Source organism: Herpailurus yagouaroundi, unplaced genomic scaffold, assembly GCF_014898765.1.
Source record: "Herpailurus yagouaroundi ecotype Mexico unplaced genomic scaffold, PumYag 203, whole genome shotgun sequence".
Taxonomy (NCBI): domain Eukaryota; kingdom Metazoa; phylum Chordata; class Mammalia; order Carnivora; family Felidae; genus Herpailurus; species Herpailurus yagouaroundi.
The window spans coordinates 25,897,017-25,913,958 of NW_024412434.1; positions in this window are offsets into that span (position 1 = coordinate 25,897,017).

Here is a 16,942-nt window from a genome sequence, read left to right on the forward strand (position 1 = left end):
CTTATTCTAATATCCATCTACATTCCTCATTTTAAATTAGGTTGCATCTTCGTGAAAAATGTATCACATTCCAAACTGCCAGGTCCTTTGATCACCTTGGTTTTTAAAAATCAAATCCTTTCTCTACAAAAAAGCTCAAAGCCTTAGGACTGGTTTGTTCTTTACCTTGTCATGAAAATAATGTCCTCTGCCTCCAAAAGCTTAAGTAACTATGCAAACTACATTCTAAATAAGATCTAATCAATAATGCAGTTACACCTTTTGATTCTTTCCTTATCAGACCACATTGAGAATTTTCAGAAATCTCTTTGCCTTAAAAAAAAAATTATAACAATACACAGTGATGTGAAAGACTTCTTTCCATAAGCTGATAACTGTCTTGCCTGGATAACCAAAGATATAGAAGTTTCATTGAGTTGGACTTGTTTCCTGTCAGTGTATGGTTTTAAAAGTTGTCAGTTTATAAAATTGATATATTAAACTGTCTTCCATTTTCTGACACAGTCAGCAAAAGTTATCTTTAGCCTAAGAAATGGGAAGTATCCCTGTGGTCTTAAGGGATGGGCTTTATCCAAAGTCACTTTATCTGAAGCAGAGAAAATAGTTTTAGCATGCTTGCAGCCTGATCATTTTCTTTTATTGTGTTTTTTCCTTCCTCCTTTACATACCAGAAGGTGAACAAGGAGGTGAAATTTTAACAATTTCATAGGTAAAATATAAGGAGAAGAAAGATACAAATTGAGTCTCCCTTGACCAAATAAATACCTCCGTATTAAAATGTTTTTACTTGAACATAGTTCACATAACTGTGTTAGATATCTCTTTTCCCTTTCCATTCTTTTCTGTTTTCTGCCAAGCACATATCCTCACCGATGTGGTTAAAGCCATAAATTTGATCCCAACGAAAGCCAGTGTTATCAGATAGAGTAAGAAGGGGGAATAACATTTTTTAGTCAACCTAGAGAAGAAATACAACCCACAAGTTCTGAATTATGTGCAAGTATGTGTACGTGTTCCCAAAAGCAAGGTCGGATTTGGCAAGAAATAACGATAGGACTGATGTCACTGGAGTGTCAGGGAAGAAAAAGAATTCCAGAAACCTTCCAGCCACACGAGTGCCCAAAATTGTTCCTAAATTTGCACTGGCATTGGGGAAGGAAGTGGAAGGGGAGAGCTGGCGTGGGTGTGGAATCCAGCGGCCAGGGGTGGTAGATCTAAAAAAGTACCGGTACATTTGCACACCTTCAGAAAGTAGGTTAGTTGTGCTACGCCCCTTAGTGGCTGTGTCTCGGGAAGATGCTACCAGAGCTCATGGACAGCAGAAGACACCATGCAGAAGCAGAATGGATTTTGACAGGGAGAAGTGGAGAGGTCTGCATACCTAGATTAAGCAAACAGAAGAAGGAACTTTGAGCCCAGGAGCGCGGAAACCCTATCTTGCTCACCTCCACAGAAACTTCCTAGGAAGAACACATCCAGGAAAATTACACACACTCGGGTAGAGACAGACTCTTTCAATGTGTTCTTATTTTCTTGCAGTCCTAATCCTCCTGTCTTATGTCTCTACCCTATTGAGTCTACCTTATGATACATCATTTACCCATGCAGTTTGTAATTATTCTTCCTGACTGAATCTTGTGTGTGTGTGTGTGTGTGTGTGTGTGTGTGTGTGTGTGTGTGTATTTTTTTTGCCTAGGTATGTGCCTCATTCACCTCATATTGTGGAAAGTCTCAAAGGATAGGGGCTCCTGGGTGGCTCAGTTCAGTTGAGTTGTCCAACTTCAGCGCAGGTCATGATCTCATGGTTTGTGAATTCAAGCCCCATGTCAGGCTTTGTGCTGATAGTGCAAAGCCTGCTTGGGATTCTCTCTCTGTCCTCCTCTGTCTGTTCCTCCCCCACTAGTGTGCATGCATGCGCGCGCTCTCTCTCTCTCTCTCTCAAATATAAATAAACATTAAAATTTTTCTTAAAAAAAGGAAAGTCCAAAGGAACAATTACTTATGCTTCTGCTAGCTTTCTGCAGGGGTTTGCTGAGTCTGGAACCAGTTTCTACACTAATTCCTCAAGTTGGGATTCCCGTATCGCTCAGTCGGTATAAATGTAGATGCCATAGTTATCCTTAGCACTCACTTTGGTTCCTTTAATGGGAAATTGTTTTTGGTGTTTTTGTTTTTGTTTGTTTTTGTTTTTTTGTTTTCCATTGAGAGCCCCTGACAGAGAAAGTCTCTCTTGATAGTACTGACTCAGTGGGCAGAGCGTTTCTCATTCTCTTCCATGGAGTGATTAGTTCTTTCAAAGCCCTGACTCTGTGAAGTGGCCCCAAATCTGTCTTGTTGCCTCATAGTGGTTGAAGGCTACACCTTCTATCCCCATTCACCCTTAAAACCTCATTCTCTTAAAGACTAGGATGTATAACTTAGTCTTATAAAGCCACTACAGCTTTAGCGCTGACACAGAACGCTCAGAACTGAGATTTCCTGTTTATTTCTGACATTTAACACTCCCCCACCACCGACACACGTGCATTGTATTTCATCCCATTAATCTCAGCTCGATGCAAATAATGACATTTTATGCACATTTTTATACAATTGTGTCAGTGAGCTTAGTCAATAAATTATCATGTTCAAATAAAGTGTTGAAAGAGTCGGAGACACAAAGTTATAGGAACTCGAAAAGTGATACTTTTCTCAGAGAGTTTTGTGGGGAGCATAGACGGCTTTTCTTCTAACACTGCAAGTGTGGTTTTTTAATTTTTTTTTTCAACGTTTATTTATTTTTGGGACAGAGAGAGACAGAGCATGAACGGGGGAGGGGCAGAGAGAGAGGGAGACACAGAATCGGAAACAGGCTCCAGGCTCCGAGCCATCAGCCCAGAGCCCGACGCGGGGCTCGAACTCACAGACCGCGAGATCGTGACGTGGCTGAAGTCGGACGCTTAACCGACTGCGCCACCCAGGCGCCCCAAGTGTGGTTTTTTAAATGTAAGGTTATTACTGGGAGATGAATTCTGTGTCAAGAATGTTTGGTTTTGCGTGGACAGTAGGACAGAAAACATCCCACTTGCGAGCCGTGCTGGAGTCGGTCTGTGTGTCTCTCCTGATCAGAGTTCCACTCTTGTTCTCCTGCTCCATGGATACTGGCTCGGACTGCATCCCTGTGTTTCCCTTCTGGCCTCTCGTGGGACTGAACCAGTGGGGGGAGGAGAGACATTCGCAGGGAAGAAGAGGGCGAGAGGAAGGTGAATTTGCCATTCGCTCCCTCCTAGCTGGCTTGCATGAGGTGGCTGTCCTGCCAAGGACCACGGTCATGCACGCCTCGCGTCAGGAGACCCTGCACTGATGCCAGCCTGTCACCGTGCCAGCCCTCCACGTACTCCGTCCCTGTTGGTCTCTCTGAATCCTACTCATTGCTTTGAAAATAGCTCTCCTCTATTGAAGCCACCTGACTAGAAGTGAGCGCGTCCTCTCTTTTCTGAGATGGTTATGACTTGTGTTCTCAAAGTAGCCTTGCGAAATAGACCTTCACATAGGTCTGGTATTGGGGTTCTAGGGTTGAGTTGCTCACATATTTGAGAGGGCACAGATGACTTTCTTGCTGAGGTCACGTTGCAATCTGAGTGTGTGGTGATGACATAGTTACCGAAATTGTTAAACCGCTGTGACAAGGGACTGAGCATAAAGGGTAAGATGTCTAGAGATCAAGTGATTGTGACACTGATCACCGTGGTGACAATTTTAAAAATTGTGGGCTCAGCTAGCTGCGTCAGAGGCCCTAGAAAGTATACACGGGCATCTGGGTGGCTCAGTTAGTCAAGCGTCCCACTCTTGGTTTCTGCCCAGGTCATGATCTTGCAGTTTCGGAATTTGAGCCCCACGCTGGACCCTGCACTGGCAGCACAGAGCCTGCTTGAGATTTTCCCTCTCCCTCTCTCTCTGTCCCTCCCCTGCTCCTGTTCTCCTTCTCAAAATCAATAAATAAACTTAAATAAAAAGAAAGTGTACACAGAGGAAAGGGATAATGGAAGACCATGAGCATTCAATTAAGAACAGAAATTTGATCACCCCAACGAAGAGTGACATCCTCAAAATCGCCGAATGGGAAGTTTGTTTTGTTTTAACTGCCTTTCCACCAAAGAATACCAACTTTTACAATCAGGCATGGGTGAAAGAATCTGTCTGGAAGACCAGGAGACCAGTGGAGAGGTACCAGCACACTCCTGGAGAAAAATCAACCAGAGGGGAAGCATTAGAGAGGTAAAAGGACAGCTTTTGTTTATTCACGCCACCCCTTGCATAGGACAGCACAGTTTGCTTCCAAGGGAGCCCTTGTCAGCCTTTCCCAGAGGGAAACCGAGAGCACATGAGTGAGTGCCTGGCTTCCCCCACTGTGCAAAATGCTGATGGAGATGCCCATTCTGCTCTTGACCCATCCAGAGGACTGAGTTGTGAGATTTTACATATTTTATCTTTGAAAATGTTTCTTCATGCAGATATTTACTTCCAAATACTGACATTCAATAAGTATATGAATTTAATTGACTATATTCATCAATTTGGAGGCATTTATAGAATTCCATTTGGTTTCTACTCTAGATGCCGTTTTACATGTCATCCCATCGCATATCAATTAGTTCCAAATGAAGGTTAGGTGAAAAGTCCTTAATTGCACATTTGAGCAGATTGTGAAGTATGGAAATTTCTTTTTACACTTGCATTGAGGTCAAAAATGCTGCTGGAACTTTGCTTTGAGCCTGGAAAACATATTCTATGCAAATCTGTGTGGCTATCTTCCTACTTGTTTTAACTTCTGACAGCACTAGAAATGTATCAAACACCTGACATTACTTGTGATTCAAACAGTGTTTCTTGTCAAAATGACTTTGCTGCAGTACAACTTTCACACATAAGCACTGTTTCGCCTTGCAATTTTAGGTGGAATTAATGAGGAAGCATGGTCAAGTATGCAGCGAAAGCTGATTCGCGAGTGTTCAGTAACACTAAATGATTGAGCGCAATTCTTGTTCAGAAAAATTGCGATCTTGACCCCAAGCTCAGAAATTCGCAGTGAAACTTGACCACTGCAAAGCCATCGAATTGCTGGTAAAGACTGCAGGGCAAGTCAGGATGGGCAACTTTCTGACAAAAATTCACAGAACACACAATGGGTGAGTGCAGGAGGGTGGCTGGGTTTCACTGGTGACACCGCTGTTCAGTAATCCGCGATAGGCTCGGATATTCCCTGCGAAGAATCTGCTGATAAATACTATAGTGTAGCAAATAACCACAGCCTGCAAATACCTTACGTGCTCAGAAGCTCTGTAAAGTTGTCCAACAAAGCCTTTCCCTAGTCCGCACAGACTTCATCGCCATCCTTCATTTTCGTTTCATCGTGACACATCCTGGCAGATTTCACTTGGGGTTGAACTAAATGAGCGTTGTGAGTTTTGTCTTTTTTTTTTTTTTTCAACTTTGAAAAATATTTGTCTGTAGTCCTTCCGTGCAGACCCTTCATGGATGTTAATTCTTCAGTTACTTCAAATTCATCCTTGACTCCTTTACTAAACATTCACAACTGAGCCGTATCCGTAACATCTGTGGGTTCGTGTGGAAGAACAAACCACTCAAAATTGTTGGCCTTGTTTCTTAATTGACAATAGATCTTGCTCCCAATGTGTCCACTTACTGAGCAACTGTTCCTGCAGAAAGGTTAGCGGTCGGAAACAAGTCTCTTCTGTTTGTTTGTCTGTTTGTTGTTTGTTTGGCAAAAGCTGGACATGTCCATTCAGCGGCCCCAATCAAACACGATTTAATTAACTCACTGCAGGCAAACAACTTTCCTTGCTTGTCTAAGAGATGAGCCGCTCAATGCCTTGCTTTCCAGAGTTCCAGAAAGGATCAGCTAAGGCCTCCGTAGCCATCACAACACAGGTCAGCTTTTCCCTCTGACCTTATTTTCAATTTTTATTTTTCAGGTAGAAATTCTGTTCTGCTTCGTATCTGTTATCACCTTGAGTGCTTGGGGGGATCTATAATGTCAGTACCACCTGACCCTTCAAATCGAGGATGCAGTTTGTGACTGTCCTGTGGTTGTCCCGTCTATGTTGGGTTGCCTCCGAAGCAGCCACAGAATTGGGAAGTGCAGAGGCTAAGTCTTAACTATTTTTTTTCTTTTTTTTTCCTTTTGTTTTTGTTTTTGTCCTTGCTGCTGTTGTTGGTGTTTTTGTTCTGCCCCTTTACATAAAGACCTCTGGTGGCAGCTAATGTTTTTGTTTCAAGTACGCATATGACCAAACTGACTTTGGCCCCCTGGCTTCCTCTGGGGTCCCGCTGATAAGAGCGAATTCCCAGGAGACAGAAGGCAGAGGAGAATGGATGAGACTGGGCACCAATTGCCCTGTTGCCTTTATTTCTCTCCCACAGGCCGCATTCCTACTCAGGAGCTCTCTCCAACAACTGCTTCCTTTGTTTTTTTTGTTGTTGTTGTTGTTGTTGTTTTATTTTTTTTATTTTTTTTATTTTTTTTTCAACGTTTATTTATTTTTGGGACAGAGAGAGACAGAGCATGAACGGGGGAGGGGCAGAGAGAGAGGGAGACACAGAATCGGAAACAGGCTCCAGGCTCTGAGCCATCAGCCCAGAGCCCGACGCGGGGCTCGAACTCCCGGACCGCGAGATCGTGACCTGGCTGAAGTGGGACGCTCAACCGACTGCGCCACCCAGGCGCCCCAACAACTGCTTCCTTTGAATTGTGATCACTTCCCTTGCTCTTGCCCCTTCAAGCCTAAGGGCGGGGGCTCCTGCTGTTGCTAGCCTCAGGCCATAATATCCTGCTAGGTGCTTACCCTACAGACTGTCCCCCCCTTACGCATAATTCCTTTACTGACCTCCCCTCAGTGGCCAAGCGTTTCAGTTGTTATTTGCCGTGTAAAATAATACCCAGATACAGTGGCTGGAACATCCCTTCATTGTTCGCGATTCCTGTCCATGTGCAATGTGCACAGTAATCCATGGCGATGGCTCGTCCCTTCTCCAGTGTTCGCTGAGGCAGTTGGATTGCAGCCAAAGGAGCCAAATGGCCTCCCTCGTATGTCTGGAGCCTCAGCAAGGTATGGTACCAACAGCTGGAACTCGGCTCCGATGGTTGAGCCGTTCTTTTCTCCTGGTACCGTCTGCACTCACTCGTGTGTGCGAAACCTCAGTTCTCCTCTCTGTGCCCTCTTTGTGTGGTGTTACGTCCTGCAGGATGTCTCTCTCCAGCGGGATATGTGACCCGTTTCCGTGATGGCTGAATGTTTCCCTCTGGGCCAAAGCGGAAGCGAAAAGCCACCTAGGGACTAGCTTGGCAGGTCTGGGTGCACGACTTCCAGCACATGCTGTGTGCCAGTGTCAGTCTCAGTCCGCCCTGATTCAAAGGAATAGAGAAATGGAGGGCATCTCTCAATGGTTGGGAGGTGGAGGTGGGGGAAACAATGACTTTGGACAGAAGAGGGGACAACGGGAGATCTGATCCACTGGGGTCCATATTTTTTTAACTCTACGATACCAAATTTGAGTGTGCCTTCCCAGCAGGACGCTGATTTACATGCCTGCTGTTCCCCCATCTACACGTACTTATCCTCTTTTCAGCCTCATCCTGCTCACTTTCTCTCCCCAAACCTATCTTCTAACCACGGCGGATGAAGAAGAGTTCGTGAGCACATCATATATATCTTATACGTGTTGTCCCTCCAACCTGAAAGGCTACTTCTCTCCCTATCTGGAAAAAGTCATCCTCACAGCACTTTTCCTGGCTGGATCTGCAGGTGGAGCCCTGTCTTCATCCTTGCTCTGCGGTAACAGGGTAGCACCCAGGCCTGGTGCCGTCCTTGGACAGAATTCTGATTTCCGTCATCACTCTGTGGGAAGAAGGCAGCGCTCCTTCCCAGCCGAGTCTGTGTGTGGCAGCCTATATTCTGTCCCTGTCTGCGGTGACCAGGTGGCACATTTCCTGGGCGAAGTCTGTGCATAAATCCCTACCTCCCATTGCTATTGTGCAGGACAGGCTACAACAACACAAGATTATACAACAACCAGTCTCATGACATAACAGTTGAAATGTCCAGCATAAATCTCAAAAAGTAGACAAATCTCGACTCAAATGAGAAAAGACCATCAACAGACACTAACACCAAGATCACCAAGATGTTGAAAGTGTCCGATGAAGATTTTAAAGTAGTCATCATTAGGGGCGCCTGGGTGGCGCAGTCGGTTAAGCTTCTGACTTCAGCCAGGTCACGATCTCGCGGTCCGTGAGTTCGAGCCCTGCGTCGGAGCCTGGAGCCTGTTTCCGATTCTGTGTCTCCCTCTCTCTCTGCCCCTCCCCCGTTCATGCTCTGTCTCTCTCTGTCCCAAAAATAAATAAACGTTGAAAAAAAAAAATTTAAAGTAGTCATCATTAAAAGTGGTCTGATGGGCAATATAACATTCTTGAAACAATAAGCAAAAAGAAATTTCTGCAAGGAAATAGAAGATAGAAGACAGAACCAAAATATGATAATATTTGTGTTTTTTTTATTTTTTTAATTTTTTTTAACGTTTATTTATTTTTGAGACAGAGAGAGACAGAGCATGGACGGGGGAGGGGCAGAGAGAGAGGGAGACACAGAATCGGAAGCAGGCTCCAGGCTCTGAGCCATCAGCCCAGAGCCCAATGCGGGGCTCGAACTCGCAGACCGCGAGATCGTGACCTGAGCCGAAGTCGGACGCTTAACCGACTGAGCCACCCAGGCGCCCCGATAATATTTGTTTTTTAAAAAAATCACAGGATGGAGGGGTGCCTGGGTGGTTCAGCTGGTTAAATGTTGACTTTTGATTTCAACCCAGGTCATGATCTCATGGGTTTGTGAGATGGATCCCCTTGTTGGGCTCTGTGCTGTCAGCATGGATCCTGCTTAGGAATCAATCTCTCTCTCTCTCTCTCTCTCTCTCTCTCTCTCTCTCCTTCCTTCTCTGTCTCTATCTCTCTCAAAATAAATACATAAACATTAAAAAAATAAAAGTAAAACTGGGAGGGCCTGGTTGGCTCCATCGGTTGAGTGTCCAACTCATGATTTCAGCTCAAGTCATGATCCCAGGGTCATGGGATCAAGCCCCATGTAGAGTTCCACACTGAGGGTGGAGCCTGCTTGAGATTCCCTTTCTCCCTCCCTCTGCCCCTTGCCCCTTCCCACTGCACTCTCTCTCTCCAGAATACAATTTTACAAAAGGGCAACGCAATATACTTTTTGTACTCTAAGTGATTTGTGGAAATTGCCTAACTTGAATGTGTTTATATTCCTATTTGGGCCACCTCTATTATTAACAATTTTTATTGTATCGCTTTTCTTCTGTCATTTTCCACAATGCAGAACATCAAATGAGCTCTATGTAACAGTATAATGATATAACTTCCATTCTTTTGTGAAATAGAATAGAGAATGAATTTGTGTGCCTTTGGACTCAGGCTGAAAGAACACACTTCATCTTACCGCCTATTTTAGTAAAACAAACTTTTGTTTTACTTGTCCATCTCTTATATTTCTCAGCTATTACATCAAGTAGAATGGGTAAATTTTTACCAGATTTGAAAGGTACATTTGAAATGGTCTCTTTAATTATTGGAAACTTCAAATACGTGAAATTCTTATGGAGAGTCACTATCAACAGAGTCAGCTATAATGTAATAATAAGTAATAATAGATCTGTAATGGGGCGCCTGAGTGGCTCAGTCAGTTGAGCATCCAACTTCAGCCCAGGTCATGATCTCAGGGTTTACGCGTTCACAAGCTGTGCTGACAGCCCAGAGCCTGGAGCCTGCAGCCTGCTTTGGATTCTGTGTGTGTCTCTCTGCCCTCCTCTGCTCATGCTCTGTCTCTCAAAACTAAATAAAAAATATTAAAAAAATGATAGACCTGTCATAATAAGAAGAAGAAGAAGAACAACAACAACAAATAAAAATCTGTGTAGTTGCCAATTTAGAGAAACAGAGAAACAAGAGAACTTGGTTACAAGACTCTGGACAGGAAAAAAAAAGGTTTTAGATATGAACCCAAATCAATGTGAAAACTGCACATCATTCCAAGACCTATTTCAACCACTGTTGCCTCATTAAAACCTTTGCAGATCTTCTAAGCCAGAAGTTTTATGTGTCTCCTTTGAGCCCCTGTAACACTTTATAGTATTTTTTTTTTGGCCTAAATCATGTCTTATTAAAGTATCTTGCTCCGTGATTAAACAGTGACTTACTTGAAGGTGATAACTATGTCGTATTTATTTTTGTATCACCAACAATGTCTATAATGGCATGTAGAGCAAGGTAAATGTTCAGTGACTGCCTTCTGGTTTCTACCAATGCCTCCATCATTAGTGTTTTTGTTCCTTATTGTTTTGTTAAGTATAATATACAGAGAAAAAAGGGTAAAAAATAATATGAATGCAGTTCTGTGAATATTTGTAAAATGCATACATTCATGCAACCAGCACCCAGAAAAAGATACAAAATGTTACCAGCCTCCCTTATACACTGTGCCCACCCTGAAGGTAATCATATCTTGACTTCTTTTTTTTTTCCTCCATTGAGAGACAGAGAGAGAGAGAGAGAGAGAGAGAGAGAGAGAGAGTGCATGAGTAGAGAGAGACAGAGGGAGAAAGAGAGAATCCCAAGCAGGTTCCACACTCAGCATAGAGCCCAGCGTGGGGTTCAATCCTATGACTCTGGGATCATGACCTGAGCCAAAATCAAGAGCGGGATGTTCAACCCACTGAGCCCACTGAGGCATCCCCATATCTTGACTTTTAATGTTATAGACTAATTTTTCCGACTTTTGAACTTTATATCAATGGAGTAACATCAAGCTTGCTCTTTACTGTGATTTTTTTCACTAACATCGCATTTCTAAGATTCATTCATATAGTCTATAGTTCAGTCATTCACAGTACTGTAGAGCTGTGCTAGTCAGAGGGTGGTCCTTGGACCAATAGCATCAGCATTACCTGGGATTATGTCAGAAGTACACATTCTCAGGTCTCACCCCAGACCTCAGTCCTGCTGAGTCACAATCTCTTGCGAGGAGGCCCAGGCGTCTGTGTTTTGAAACTTTCAAAGGCATTTGACTGCCCCTTGCTGTCTTTCGGTCACCTTTATAAATTAAGATCCAGACACAGAGTACCATAACTTATTATATACTTACCCATCTGTCTCCCCCACTAGACTGTGAATTCCTCCAAGGTAGATTTGTATTTTTTTTTTTTTCATGCTTAACACTGAAAACAGAACAGGGACTTACATAAAATACGTAGTATGGGGCGCCTGGGTGGCTCAGTCGGTTGAGCGTCCGACTTCAGCTCAGGTCCCGATCTCACGGTCCGTGAGTTCGAGCCCCGTGTCAGGCTCTGGGCTGATGGCTCAGAGCCAGGAGCCTGCTTCCGATTCTGTGTTTCCCTCTCTCTCTGCCCCTCCCCCATTCATGCTCTGTCTCTCTCTGTCTCAAAAATAAATAAACATTAAAAATTAAAAAAAAATACGTAGTCAACAATAGATTGTAGAGTTAAAAAATATTGAAATGAAGAGAAAAAGATCTATAAAAATCACAAATCCCAATGAACTAAAATAATCATAATTTTTTATGGACACTGTAAAATGACAAAATATTTTTCAAATTCTCAGAAAACTTTTTTGAACACTTACTATGCAGAGGACAGTACTGAGCGTTTTGAGAAATATAAATTTGAATGAGTACTGATGACTACTTTCGAAGAGTTCTGTTACAACAAGATGCATGATGTCAAGATTGGCCATATTCTACCTAATACACCCTCCAAGTTTTTTGATTTTGGGCCACTGACTCTTTTCTGCCTCTTAAAATGACAAAAAGGAAAAAAAAGAGAGGTGGGCAGGAGAAAAGGAGGGCGGGGGGAAGGAGAAGAGAAAAGAAAGAGGAAGGACATCACGGAGAAAGGGGAGAAGGAAGAGGGCAGAGAAGGAAAAAATACAGATTTCCTGGGAACTGTTGCCTGGCATTTCAGTAGAGCCAGGTTAGTGTGCCTTGTCTCAAGTAATGTACGCACGGGAAGGAGCCACCTGCCTCTTGAAACTTCTCTTTCAAATTCTGGTGCCAAGACGTTTTGTGAGAAGTGTATTATTTTGTTTCAGGTCTTCTCCAGTGTTCCTAGGAGTGGTGACATATAACTGTGTAAAGGCATTATTGCAATGTCAACTATTCTCTGGAAAATTGAGCCAAGAGAACAAGGAATTAGTGAGCATTTAGGAGCAATTGATTAAGGGTCAGCCTACCAAAGAGGAAGCCTCTATAAATAATTAGTTTGTCTGTTTATGTTATCACTTAGCTCAGACTGTCATTATCCATCCTACAATCAAGTTGAAATCAGAGACTCATTTACATGGATATCAATGAAAATTGTCTACTGCTAATTTGATGTTCTCAACCAGACACATCCAGATTAGTATGGAAGAAGGAAAGCCTGATCAATACTTACAGGTGAACAGTTTCTAAAATGTTTAAGGCATTTAAAAAAATGGAAATTGATTTTAAAACATTTCCTTCTTGTAAAATAATTAAATGCCTACAAGACATCTAGGTTTATTTTTCATGTATCAGATCACATATATTTAATAATTGTTGAAGCTGTTAGATGCAGTTTGCTGATAGAGATACAGATGATGGATGCTATGGGAGGGGGGGAATCATACAAAATAGCCATGGGCATTAGAGAAGCAGGTTTCCAAGTATTTATAAAATCAAAAAAAAAATCGTTAGAACTATTGCATGTGTCTTTGGAAACGTATCATACAATATATACATTAGATGCTATTTAAGTGCTATTTTGCATGCTGTAGCAATCTGAGTCCAAAAAAAACCCCTACACTGTTTCCAAAGTAACAGCGAATATACTAGTTTAGAACGGGATATAAATGTTCTGTGGTATTTGGAGCATTACTTATTTATACCATCAATACACATTTAATACTAATAGTTGAAAAATATCTTCAATGGTATATATTTTTTAAAATAAGTGGAGAGCATAGAAAGTACATTTTCCACTTTCTTGTTATCAAAGACACTCCCAATGGGGTTTTAACAAATTTGAGCCTGACTTCAATCCCCTAATCAAAAATGTCAAACTCCATTCTCTGTGGTGTTTCTTCTACTTTAGTAAGAACCTTACGGACATTCATTGTGTTGGCACTCCATCATCAACACCCTTCCTCCCCCTGTCCACCACATCTCATCTCCATATTCCTCCCATTTTTTTCCAAGGTAAACTATTTGTGTTCTCAAACCCACCGCTTCTCTCTTGTCCCCATCTTCACTGACCTACTATCACCTTGATGTTAGGCAACATCTCTCTATCTTACTCCCCAACTGCTTACTAGGCTTTAGCTAATCCAGCCCTCTTTCAAACCCTTGAGTGCACCAGGGGAGTCTGTGAAAGAACCTAGAAAGAGGGCGAGCTTTTATAGAGATCTAATTGAGGGGCACCTGGATGGCTCGGTTGAGCGTCCAACTCTTGATTTTGGCCCAGGTCGTGATCTCAGAGTCGTGAGACTGAGCCCCACATTGGCCTCTGCACTGAGCATGGAGCCTGCTTGAGATTCCCTTTGTTCCTCTGCCCCTTCTTGAACCCTGCTCACCTGCTCTCTATGTCTCTCTCTCCTTCTAAAATAATGTTTTTTAATATATTGATATCTAATTGCTTCCTTCTTATAATTTCACATTCCTCTTGAGTAACGATTACTCAGAAAGGACTTCTTCTGGTAACTTAGGATGTCTAAGTTAATATCATGCTGTTATTTTCTGACACTCAGTTTATTGTCTGATTAGCATTTATCAATCAGAATTTATACTTTTCACCTGTCCCTCTACCTGACAAGACTATAAGCATTTTGAGGGGAGTACTCATGTCAACTTATCGAATATACCCTGGTACACAGAAGGTCCTCAAGAAATACTTCATGAGTACAGAAATGGGAATTTATACATGCCCACAAAGGGAATATAAAATTGAAATTCAGTGAGTAACAGTAGGCCTATGTATTATGCAGGATTGTATGGGTTGCAGAAGATGAAATGTGAAATCAAATTAACTTAATGAAAAAGAAAAAAAAGTCATTGATTAATGTACCTGAAAGTCCAGGGACATAGCTGACTATGGCTACACCAAATCCAGAAGATCATACGGTATCATTATGGCTTCGGTTCACATTCCACTTATCTTTGACCAGCTTTCTTCTGCAATCAACTCTGTTCACATGGTTAGCATGGACTGGAAACACTCCCTACACTGGAAACACTTAATCCCCCAGCCTTAACCATATCCTTAAAAAAGATCTGTCTCTTTAAAAAGCCACTTATTTGTTTACTTTATCACAAAAAAAATTTATTCAATGGTACTTACCATGAGCAGACATTCTTTAAAATGCATTACAAATCTGAACTCATTTATTCCTTATGATTATTGTTGCCATTTTATAGATGAGGGCAATTCATTTCTGGAGCTTCTATTCCAGTGGAGGGGGTTAGCCCATAAATTATAGACACAAGAATATGTTACATCCTGTGAAAGGTGGTGAATGCTATTGAAAAAGGAAATGTACAATCAGGAGGATTGAAAATGCTAGAGGAGCAATGGGTATAATCCAGTAGCTGTTTGAGTAGGTTAGTGAGAATAATGTTTTCTCATTTTCAACTGGAAGAGTCCCAACTTCCTGATCTCCTCATGTCTACTCAGATTCCAAGAGTGAGTCTAGAGTCAAAGGCTAGTACCTAGAAACCAACCAACCAACCAAATAAACAAAAATGACCAGGTGTCATAAAAAATGTGGAAGTCCATGATACAGTGAGTAGAGTAACAGGTGTTAAGTGATCACAATCAGAACAAGACTGCCAAAATCAGTTTTGTAGGTTACACAGAACCTGAAATTCTACCATGACTAATTGAAATGATAAAAAGCAATAAATCACCTCCCATGCCTGACTTCCTTCTATATCATAGATGCACACTTCAGTAGATTCCTCTGATCGATACCAAATCATGTATGTGAATATTGTTGCATTGAGTAACATGTAAAATTAATCCACTTTAAATTGTTAATGGCATACAGTGCTATTTCTTCCTTCGCTGGCAGTCTTGCTGTGACATTTTCTCCTTTTCAGTACCCACCCCCCCAAAAAAGGAGATTTTTTTAATAGTTCTTACTACAAGCTTGCTGTGTAGATGAGTAATCATATTTCCCCAAATATCGTTACCAAAAAATTAAGCAGATTTTGAGTGTTCAGAGATAAGAAAAGTTCTCAGAGATGGGGCAAAATGGTGAACAAGGAGAATTCAGGAGAGTAAATATAAGGATCTTTTTGCTCTCAAATTCATTTATGTTTTGGGGGGACCATGAAAACATTAACCAGTTCTGTATACCTCTGTTTTAATTCTTTATCTAATACTAATTAGTTGCAGCAGTCGCATGTTTCACCACCTGTGATATTATTGAAAAGCCTTTATATTAAAAGTAGATCAAACTGTGATGTCATCCTGTGATGTTAGCTGCTAGTTAACATATGAGATACTCTGCAAAGTGCTTATTTTAAAATGTAGGTGTAAGCAAACCACCAACAAAAAAATGTTACTGGCTTCAGTGATTGGCTCGTTTTCTTTTCTTAGCTAAAAAATAATTGGCCACAAAATGCTACTTTAATTGAACAATGAGATCAATGCAGAGGACTTTGGGATAAAAGAAAGAAATAAACCTAAAAGTCATTGAGTTACAAATTTGATGGGGAAAAAAATGAGTTCTATCAGATACTGACCCTGGTGAGTAGGGACTTTGCTCTACTTCATTGTGTGAACCTTACACAAAGTTAGGATGCACATATGGTATGTGTATGAGTCAGAAACCATGTAGGTTTGAGAGGAGTAGCACTTGCTCAGTCAATTGACCATAGTGGCGTTCAAAGAAAATAGATGCTGGTCTTCAGATGACTCTTAAATCATTGGTGATATTGGTCTTATTGTTGTTTAAATTCTGTGCTCTCTAAAAAAAAATGTTAGGATTTTTCGTGGTGTGCCATAAATCATGATTTAAGAATTTGAGAGAATCTGGGGGCGCCTGGGTGGCTCAGTCAGTTGAGCGTCCAACTTGTGCTCACCTCATGGTCTCATAGTTCGTGAGTTCGAGCCCCGTGTTGGGCTGTTTTGACAGCTTGGAGCCTGGAACCTGCTTCAGATTCTGTGTCTCCCTCTCTGCCCCCTGCCCTCTCTCTCTCTCTCTCTGTTCTCAAAAATAAACAAAACAAACATTAAAAATTAAAAATAATTTGAGATAATTTTATGCCCTCATTTTTAAGTATATTTGAGATATTTCTACAGTTAGTTTTCTCTGTTCTTCAGTGTTGAAGTTCATGTCCCAACTTCAATTTCAGCCCATTGAAATGAATTGTTTACCAGGGACAATAATAAGTCTCTGGACCTTTGATTCTGTGATTCTGTGGTGTTTCCCTAGCTCACTGAGATATAGGATTTCCAGAATAAGAGCATAGAAGCTAATTATGTTTCATGAAATCATCATTACAATTAAACTTATATTGTTCCAGACACTTAGAAATTATCCCCCTCCCACAGCCCTGTTCTTCTGAAATTATTCTCCATACATTAACCAGTATGATACTATTTTTTTTTTTTTTTTAGCTCTAATGGATACTCATTTTTCTTATTTGTGCTCTTTGGTAGTCAATATGGTTAAATATTTCCTCTTTTGTTATTTTATTTTAACTTAGTTTCTAAGACCCAATGCATTTTGTTTATTCTATCTCATTGCCTGTTTCTTCATGCTCTCCTTCTAAAATATCTCTATTGTCCCGTGACTCGTAAATGTTAGTTTTGCCAGGTGATCTGTCCTGGGGCTTTCCTA